This window comes from Aquarana catesbeiana, linkage group LG09, assembly GCF_042186555.1.
Source record: "Aquarana catesbeiana isolate 2022-GZ linkage group LG09, ASM4218655v1, whole genome shotgun sequence".
NCBI classification, from domain to species: domain Eukaryota; kingdom Metazoa; phylum Chordata; class Amphibia; order Anura; family Ranidae; genus Aquarana; species Aquarana catesbeiana.
The window spans coordinates 3,625,902-3,636,151 of record NC_133332.1 but is presented as its reverse complement, the minus strand read 5'-3'; positions in this window follow the sequence as shown (position 1 = coordinate 3,636,151).

Sequence of the window (10,250 nt, the reverse complement as noted above, 5' to 3'; positions counted from 1 at the left end):
AGCGGGAGGGAGGAGCCTTACCTTTCCTGTACGCCGCGGCGTGCCGCTCCTCGCTGCTTACAATGGAAAGATTACAACCTTCGCACATCGCTATTAAAACGCACTCTCTGCCTTTCTTAAAGGATCCGTCCACCCCGATAACAGAGCTCTAATCCTCAGATCTTTGCCTTTCCGAACCCAGATATTACCTTGTAAAAAATAGCGGTGACATCATCACTGGGCGGTGCCCAGCCTGTGCAGGGAGTGGAGCGATGGGAGGGGCCCAACAAGCCCATCCGCTAAAAGAGGGGGCGGAGACACGACCAGTCCCCCTGCACAAGGAGAGAGCAGAGCTGTAGGAGGGGCCCAGCAGGCTCCACCCACTACAGAAAACTACAGGAGGGGGGCGGAGACAAGACCAGTCCCCCTGTACAAGGAGAGAGCAGAGCTGTGGGAGGGGCCCAGCAGGCTCCACCCACTACAGAAAACTACAGGAGGGGGGCGGAGACAAGACCAGTCCCCCTGTACAAGGAGAGAGCAGAGCTGTGGGAGGGGCCCAGCAGGCTCCACCCACTACAGAAAACTACAGGAGGGGGGCGGAGACACAACCAGTCCCCCTGCACAAGGAGAGAGCAGAGCTGTGGGAGGGGCCCAGCAGGCTCCACCCACTACAGAAAACTACAGGAGGGGGGCGGAGACAAGACCAGTCCCTCTGCACAAGGAGAGAGTAGAGCTGTGGGAGGGGCCCAGCAGGCTCCACCTACTACAAAAACCTACGGGGGGGCGGAGACACGATCAGTCCATCTGCACAAAGAGACAGAGCGCAGAGCTGTGGGAGGGGCCCAGCAGGCTCCACCCACTACAGAAAACTACAGAAACCTTGGATTTTAGAAGGGTAGTACAACATCCGGGGGGCAGCTCCCCCTCCCCCCCCCTACATTGTTATAGACAATATCAGAGCTCCGCCGGGAATAAATCCGGAGATCCGGAACCATCCGCCGGGAGGAGTCCTCACGATTGGACCGTTGTGTGCTGGGTGTAGATTTTATCGGGTATTGAAGGGTCCGCACTCCTCCTGGTGGCCAATTTGTGCAAAATTTAAAGCAGAACTCGAACCAAAAGTAATAAAATATAAATTGCCTATTAACCACTTCAGCCCCGGAAGATTTACCCCCCCCCCCCACGTCATGACCAGGCCATTTTTTTTTTTTGCGATACGGCACTGCGTAACTTTAACTGACAATTGCGCGGTCATGCGACGTTGTACCCAACTAAAATTGACGTCCTTTTTTTTTTTTTCCCCACAAATAAAGATTTCTTTTTTTCTTTTGGTGGCGTTTGATCACCTCTGCGGTTTTTATTTTTTGCGATATAAACAGAGACAGCTTTGAAAAAAAAACAAACAATATTTTTTTACTTTCTGACATAAAACAGCCAATAATTTTTTTTTTTTTTTTTAAATCGAATTTCTTCATCAGTTAAAAACAATATATATTATTGGTAAAAAACAAAAAAAAAACAAAAACAATACTCGTATATTGCTTGGTTTGTGCAAAAGTTGGGATAGATTTATGGAATTTTTATTTTTTTTAATATTTTTTACTAGTAATGGCGGCGATCAGTGATTTTTGTGGGACTGCGGCATTGCGGCGGACAAATCTGACACTTTTTGGGGGACCGGTGACACCAATACAGTGATCAGTGCAAAAAAAAAAAAGAAAAAAAGCACTGTCACTGAATTAATGACACTGGCAGGAAAGGGGTTAACATCAGGGGCGATCGAAGAGTTAAACGTGTCCCCAGGGGGTGCCTTCTAACTGTGTGGAGGAGTGGTTTGATGGGGGGGGGGGGACAGAGATCTGTGTTCCTGCCAGGCAGAAACACAAGACCTCCCTCCCTTCCCACTGATAGAATGGCGCTCTGCCTTGTCTACATAGGGAGACCGCCGTTCTCTCTCTCTCTACGAACGATCGCCAGGTTCCCGGCCGACATCACATCCACCGGACGCGCTGATTGTCTCCCGCTGTTTCCAATCACAGTGGGAGCGGGTCACCGGGGGAGGGGGAGGGGGGGCGCACGCCCCAGACCCCAGAAGGAGCGATCAACATACAGGTAGGTTGTTTCGCGCAGCCGGGCCGCCCTGCCGCAGTTTATGTGTGGTGGGAGGTCCGGAAGGCAGTTAAAGATTAAAAAAAAAAACTTTGACTGCGAATTGACATGTGCAATTCGTTTCGTTCCGAATGAATTTAGACGAATTCTATTAATTCCGAAAGAACGAAAACCCGTTTAATGAATTTTTCCGAAAATTCGGAAATTCATATAATCAGAAAATCTGAAAATTCGCAATAATAACCAACTAATAAATTTATAAGTGTTGGAATTTCCTTTCAAAATTTATCCGAAGTTACGAATTATCCGTAATAACGAACGCCTCATCTAAACAAACTGAACATAACGAATTAATAATAAATAACAAGAATAATAATAATAAACTTTTTATTATTAACTCATTCCATTCCATTTTTTTTAGATGCGGCATTTGCTATTTTGGATAATGCGTAACTTCGGATAAATTCGGATTCGTTACGTTCACTAACAGCCAAATTTGAAAGGAAATTCCAATACCTATCATTTATTAGTTATTATTAGTTAGTTATTATTTAGAATTTTCAAATTTTTGGATTCTCTTTCTTATTTTCGAATTTCTGAATTTTTTCGAATTTGCGAATTTGGATCATAACGAATGACCCAAAAAAACCCAAAAAAAAACCAAAAACGAATCAAACGAAAAATGAACACATTTTTCAGCAGTGCACATGTCTAGCTGCAATATTCACCATCCGTCTATAGATTTCCCTTGTAGTACTTTTTATCTGCCACTAGATGTCCCCAGTCTGATGGCCGGCAGCCTTAGACTTCCCTTGGGTTCAGGTCATCCTGGACCCGCCCCCCTCCAGCCTGTGATTGGACAGTGATAGGAAAAGCAGGCCAGTGATGAGCTCATCTCTCTGTAATTCAGCTTTCTCCTCCTATCAGCGTGCTCCTTGTCATCACATGATATGACTGGCTCTTTGTCTTGGTCCTCAGCCTGTGACTAGACAGTGATAGGAAAATCAGCGCTGTGATGAGTTCATTTTCTCTGTCACTGTGCTCTCTCCACCTATCAGCGCGCTCCCTGTCAGCATGTGAACTGATTGGCTCCTTGTGCTGCTTCTTCTTCTCCTCACACTCCAGCACTGCTGTAAAGGAGGTCGATAGGGGCTCAGATTCCGGCACTTGCATTGCTTGCATGTAAAATAGAAGAAAAAGTAACAATGTATTAATGATTACATCATTTTCATCTTTTATATCTGTCCGGAGTTCTGTTTTAGTGACAAGGAAGCCAAAGCAACCAATGACAGGGGGGGGCCCAGACCTCATCAGCTCGACAGGGGGGTGCCCAGGCCTCATCAGCTCAACAGGGGGGGGCCCAGGCCTCATCAGCTCAACAGGGGGGGGGGCCAGGCCTCATCAGCTCAACAGGGGGGGGGCAGGCCTCATCAGCTCAACAGGGGGGGGCCCAGGCCTCACCAGCTCAACAGGGGGGGCCCAGGCCTCATCAGCTCAACAGGGGGGGGGGCCCAGGCCTCATCAGCTCAACAGGGGGGGGGCCCAGGCCTCATCAGCTCAACAGGGGGGGGCCCAGGCCTCATCAGCTCAACAGGGGGGGCCCCAGGCCTCATCAGCTCAACAGGGGGGGCCAGGCCTCATCAGCTCAACAGGGGGGGGCCCAGGCCTCATCAGCTCAACAGGGGGGGGGCCCAGGCCTCATCAGCTCAACGGGGGGGGGGGCCCAGGCCTCATCAGCTCAACAGGGGGGGGGGCCAGGCCTCATCAGCTCAACAGGGGGGGGGCCCAGGCCTCATCAGCTCAACAGGGGGGGGCCCAGGCCTCATCAGCTCAACAGGGGGGGGGCCCAGGCCTCATCAGCTCAACAGGGGGGGGCCCAGGCCTCATCAGCTCAACAGGGGGGGGGGGGGGGCAGGCCTCATCAGCTCAACAGGGGGGCCCACTATATAATTTTATTAGACCACACCCCCACTCCTACTTGCTAACCAGGGCTTAAATGACATTTTCCTGGGCCCCGTCAGGTCAACAGAGGGGCCCAGGAGGTGGGAGCAGAAGAGGGACTTTTTTTCATATTTGGGGAATAGGCAGATAAAGACAGTGCCCTAAGGGGGGGGGGGTACAGGCATGGGGTGGGGGGCCCCATGATTTCTTTTGGTGTGCGATCATTGTGAAAGGGCTCTTTAATGCCTTGCGGTGCAGAGCGACGTGTTGGGAATCGATCCCGAGGCTCTGTTCACACATTTGTGGCTTTAAGTCGCACGATTTGGAGTGTGAAATGAATGCAACTTTGTGACTTTTACACTTTTTTTTTTTTTTTTTTTTAAACCGCTGCGCCTTTTTTAAACTGCATAGATTTGAACAGCTTCCATTGAAATCAATGGGCTGCGACTTTATGCGTCCAAAAGTCGCAGTGACAATTCGCACAAGTGTGAACAGAGCCGTCCTTACAGCGCTGAGGCCGCATTAGGGGGTGATAAACGAAGGACGACCGTTCCATTCACAGAGAGGCAAAAAAAAAAAAAAGTTTCATAAAACCCGGTGCAGTGTATAGAGATCACCTAGAGGGGGCGCCTTTCCTCAAGAAAACTGGATTTCAATTTAGATACAAATTGATACAAAATCTCTCATAAAGGATTCTCCCCCCAATCAATAGGATTTATGGTTCTTCCCATCGATCGTCCGGGTTATAACCTGCGACTAATATCTCCGGGGTTTGATGCGTCTCTGCCGGTGATTCCAGTTGGCGGCTCTGACAGACGCTGTGAGCGGAGTCGATGATTGGTGATAGAATTGCGCACCGATTGGCCTCCTTCACGCCGCCGTTTAGCCGCCTACAGCGTATTTCCGCGGCTGGAATGACAGGCACGTGCGAATAGGCGGCGGACGCTCGGCTCTGATAAAGTATTGAGGGGACGTTCATAAAATTTGCGCGTGAAAAACCGCATTCTTCCCGCCGACACGCACAGGAACATGCAGCGGTGCCATTCTTACGGGGGTTTGTCCACACAATCATGGATCGCATGCAGTTCTGCGCGCTTCCAATGCGTCGTGTGTATCGCGTTCTTATTCGTTTCGATGGGCCGCCCCAAACAACGTGAGAAACGACTCAAAAGAAATCCTTTACCCTTTTGAGAAATTGCGCCGTACCAAAACGCAAGGTGCTGCTGTCATGCATTATGGCGTGCGCAGAAATGTGCGTGATCACAGATACATCACACAGATGTGACGCCATGTTTTTTTTTTTTTTGCACAGATGTGCGTTTGCAAAGGGTAGAGCGATTCTGAGTGTTGCAGGAAAGTGCGTGAGTTTGTGCGTGTTTCCCGCAATGCGCAAATGTGACCATGCCCACGCGACAGAGTATGCGTGCGTTTTCCACGCGTCACGTGTACGGAAGCTCATTCAGTTTAACCGAATGCGCGATGCAGAAAGGAAGTCCCTGACCCGTTTGCAAAATCGAAAACCGAATCGCAACCTTTGCTGCTGCCTTAGTCTCTGTTCACAACGTGCCGGTGCAGCAGATTGCATGCGAGTCGCATGTAAGGCAGGCCGATCGTTTTGATGGGCCGTCCTATGCAGGAGAAATGCGCAAAAGAAGTCCCCGACCCGTTAACAATCAATGGTAAAGACGCACGTCTGCTAAAGGGCAGCGCATTTCTGTGTGAGGAAATCGCATGATTTCGCACACATTCCCGACACTCGCAAATTGAGTGAACGTACCGCAGCTTTAATCGCACCCCCCCATGCATAAAAAAATGAAATCGAATTTCCTCGTAAATTTAGGCCAATACGTATTCTGCTACATATTTTTGGTAAAAAATCCCAATAAGCGTATATTGATTGGTTTGCGCAAAAGTTATGGCGTCTACAAATTACGAGATAGATTTATGGCATTTTTTTTAATGTATTTTCATTTTTCTACTAGTAATGGCAGCAATCGGCGATTTTTAGCCGGACAGCGACATTGTGGCGGACAAAACGGACACCTAACTGACACTTTTTTGGGGAACCAGTGACATTATTACAGTGATCTGTGCTAAAAATATGCACTGTCACTGTACTAATGACACTGGCTGGGAAGGGGTTAACATCAGGGGGCGATCGAAGGGTTAAATGTGTCCCTAGGGGGGTTCTTGCTAACCGTATGGCCTGTATGGTGGACTGACTGGGGGAACACAGAGATCCGTGTTCCTGCTTGGCAGGAGGGCAAGATCACTGTGTTCTTCCCTGTCAGAACAACGTCCTGTCTTCTTTACATAGGCAGATCGTCGTTCTGCCTCTCTGGGGAAACGATTGGCGGCTCCCTGGCGGACATCGCTTCTGCCGGACCCGCTGATTGGCCAGAGGAGGAGCACGAGTCCCCGCTGTCTATTGCACGAAAAGATGTACAGGTAAGTTGTTTCGCGCAATAGAACCGACCTGCCGCAGGATATCTGTGGTCGGCGATCAGCGAGCGGTTAAAGAGGCAGGTAAACGGTAACCAGGGGAGTCGCTGTGGTAGCAACGAGCGGCTGGTAACTAACCGACAGCTGAGCAGCCTCAGAGCACTGGGAGAAAAGAGCTGCTCGTTAAGCAGCAGGCGCCCCGCCCTGACAGATTATACAGACACATAATCAGGAGAGCCCATGAGGGCAGAATTATACAATACGAAACGCGTCGAGTTGGACGGCCGTCCTTTCCTTGACTACGACTTGATGTATGTACTTTTATGTCAAAACTGTAACTGGAGGAAGTGATTGGTGTTCCTTCTGGAGTGGTGATGCGCAGGTTTACATGTACAGTGGATAGTAAAAAGTCTACACACCCGGGGGGGGGGGGTGAAATGTCAGGTTTCTGTGATGTAAAAAAAATGAGACAAAGAAATAATTTCAGAACTTTTTCCACCTTTTAATGTGACCCATAAACTGTACAACTCAGTTAAAAAATAAACTGAGTAAAAATAAAAAAATAAAATAATGTGGTTGCATAAGTATACACACCCTCTTATAACTGGGGATGTCGCTGTGTTCAGAATTAAGCAATCACATTCACACTCATGATAAATAGGAGTCAGTACACACCGGCCATCATGTAAAGTGCCTCTGATTAACACCAAATAAAGTTCAGCTGTTCTTGTAGGTCTTTCCTGACATTTTCTTAGTCACATCCTACAGCAAAAGCCATGGTCCTCAGAGATCTTCCAAATCATCAGAGGGATCTCATTGTTAGAAGGTATCAGTCAGGAGAAGGTCCAAGGCATTAGATCTACCATGGAACACAGTGAAGACCGTCATCATCAAGTGGAGAAAATATGGCACAACAGAGACATCACCAAGAACTGGACGTCCCTCCAAAATTGATGAGAAGAAAACTGGTCAAGGAGGCTGCCATGAGGCCTCCAGCAACATTAAAGGAGCTGCAGGAATATCTGGAAAGTCCTGGCTGTGTGGTGACAACAATCTCCCGTATTCTTCGTATGTCTGGGCTATGGGGTAGAGGGACAAGACGGAAGACTTTTCTTACCAAGAAAAACACCCAAGCCTGGCTAAATTTTGCAAAAACACATCTGAAGTCTCTCAAAAGCATGTGGGAAAATGTGTTCTGGTCTGATGAAACCAAGGCTGAACTTTTTTGGCCATAATTCCAAAGGATATGTTTGGCGCGAAATGCCGCACATCAATAAAAGTCCACCATACCCACTGTGAAGCATGGTGGTGGCAGCATCATACGTTGGGGTTGTTTTTCTTCATCTGGAACAAGGGGCCTTAGTCAAAGTAGAGGGACTTATGAACAGTTCCAAATACCGGTCAGTATTGGCACAAAACCTTCAGGCTTCTTCTAGAAAGCTGAACATGAAGAGGAACTTCATCTTTCAGTATGACAACGACCCAAAACATCCATCCAAATCAACAAAGGAATGTCTTCACCAGAAGAAGATTAACGTTTTGGAATGGCCCAGCCAGAGCCCAGACCTGAATCCCATTGAAATGCTGTGGGGTGATGTGAAGAGGGCTGTGCACAGGAGATGCAATCTGACAGATTTGGAGGGTTTTTGGGCAAATATTGGCAAGTGAAGATGTGCCATGCCGATAGACTCCGCCCCAAAAAGACTGAGTGCTGGAATAACATCAAAAGGGGCTTCAACAAAGTATTAGAGTAAGGGTGTGCAAACTTATGTAACTATATTATTTTATTTTTTTATTTTGATTCCCCCCCACCTAAAAGATTTCAGTTTGTTGTTCCCCTGAGTTGTACAGTTTATGGGTCACATCAAAGGTGGAAAAAGTTCTGAAATTATTTATCTTTGTCTCATTTTTTTATATCCCAGAAACCTGGAATCCACCCCCCCCTCCCCACCCCCGGGGGGTGTAGACTTTTTATATCCACTGTATACAAAGGCTGTATTGCCAGGTGATATTTTGGGACTGTTCTTTTTGACTAGTTTTTATATTGCTATCAATATACTTTGTATCATTTTTATATTATTGTCTCCATTGGCACCTGTAAAGTCTGACAGAAACGCTCTTGATTGATTGTTTCTTGGTAATTCTTTTTGGAGGTGATACTTACTGTATGTAGGTGGCCCTCATTCCATTATATGTGAATTATGCTGCCAAAAAAAATCATGACATTGATGGGCCCGGCGTTCTACCGGAACTCATCTTACTGTATGACATCATCAAATGTGTCGGTGGACTGTTACCGGCCAGGACAATCTGCTACCATCCTGCCCAGGACTGTTATAATAAAGGGGTGACAATGGTGGGGGGGGGGGGGGGAGAACAATGTTGTGTCTCCATTAAGGGAGGCTCCTTGTTCCTGATGGTGGGGGTCCAGGATCTATGATGAGAGTAATTCTGTGTTTTCAGTAAGGGGGGCTCCAGAACCTATGACGGGGACTGCTGTGTCTTCGATAAGGGGAGTGGCTTCCTTTTCTTGATAGTGATGATCCAGGATCTATGATGGGGGGAATATTTTGTCTCCATTAAATGGGACTCCCTCTTCCTGATAATGGTGGTCTGGGATCAATAATGGGAGGGGGGGCTTCCTGTTCCTGATGGTGGGGGTCCAAGATCTATGATGGGGGAGATGGTGAGAGCCAAGGACCTATCGTTGGGAAATGTTGCGTCTTCTATAAGAAGTGCTTCTTGTTGCTGATGATGAGGGTCCAGAATCTATGATGGGAGGGCTGCTATGTCGCCAATAAGCGGGACTCTTTTTGCAGGGGTCCAGGATCTATGATGGGGGAGTGCTGTGTGTGCAGTAAGGATGCTACCTATTTCTGATGGTGGGGTTCCAGGATCTCTGATGGGGCAGTGTTGTATCTCCAAGAAGGGGTCTCCCTGTACCTGATGGTGGATGTTCAGGATCTATGATGGGGGAGTGCTCTGTCTTCAGTAAGGAGGACTTCCTATTCCTAATGTTGGGGGTCCAGAATCTATCATGGGAGAGTGCTATATTTTCAGTAAGAAGGGCTTCCTTGGTAGGGGTCCAAAATCTATGATGGGGGGGGGGGGGAGTGCTGTGTAATCAGAAAGGGGGCCTCCCTGTTCTTTATGTTGGGGTCTATGGTGTATGAAGGGGGAGTGCTATGTTTCCAGTTAGGGGGGGAACTTTCTGTTCCTAATGGTGGGGGACCAGGATCAATGATGGGGGAGTGATGTATCTCCAGTAAGCGGGGCTCCCTGTTCCTGATGGTGGGGGCCAAGATCTATAAAGGGGGAGTGCTGGATCACCAGTAAGGGTGTTCCTAATGGTGGAGGTCCAGGATCTCTGATGGGGCAGTGTTGTATCCCCAGAAAGGGGACTCCCTGTACCTGATGGTGGGTGTCCAGGATCTATGATGGGAGAGTGCTATGTCTCCAGTAAGGAGGACTTCCTAGCCCTGATGGTGGAGGTCCAGGATCTCTGATGGAGCAGTGTCCTCTATCCTCAGTCTGCATCATTCTCCTCCTTCCTGTAATTATAACTCTGGTCATGGAACTCATCATCAAGTGGAATCCCAAGCAGGTGGTGGACAGGATGAAAGGTATGGAGTCCATTCCTCTGCCTCTTCTTCTGATTGCAGAAACCAAACTAAGACCAAGTGGTCTCTCTACTTTTTGCCCTGTGCATGCTGCGCCTCGGTCTAGGGCTGTGCCATAGGTGGCAAAGCCCAAGGTTTATGCCTGTACAGGGGAAGGGG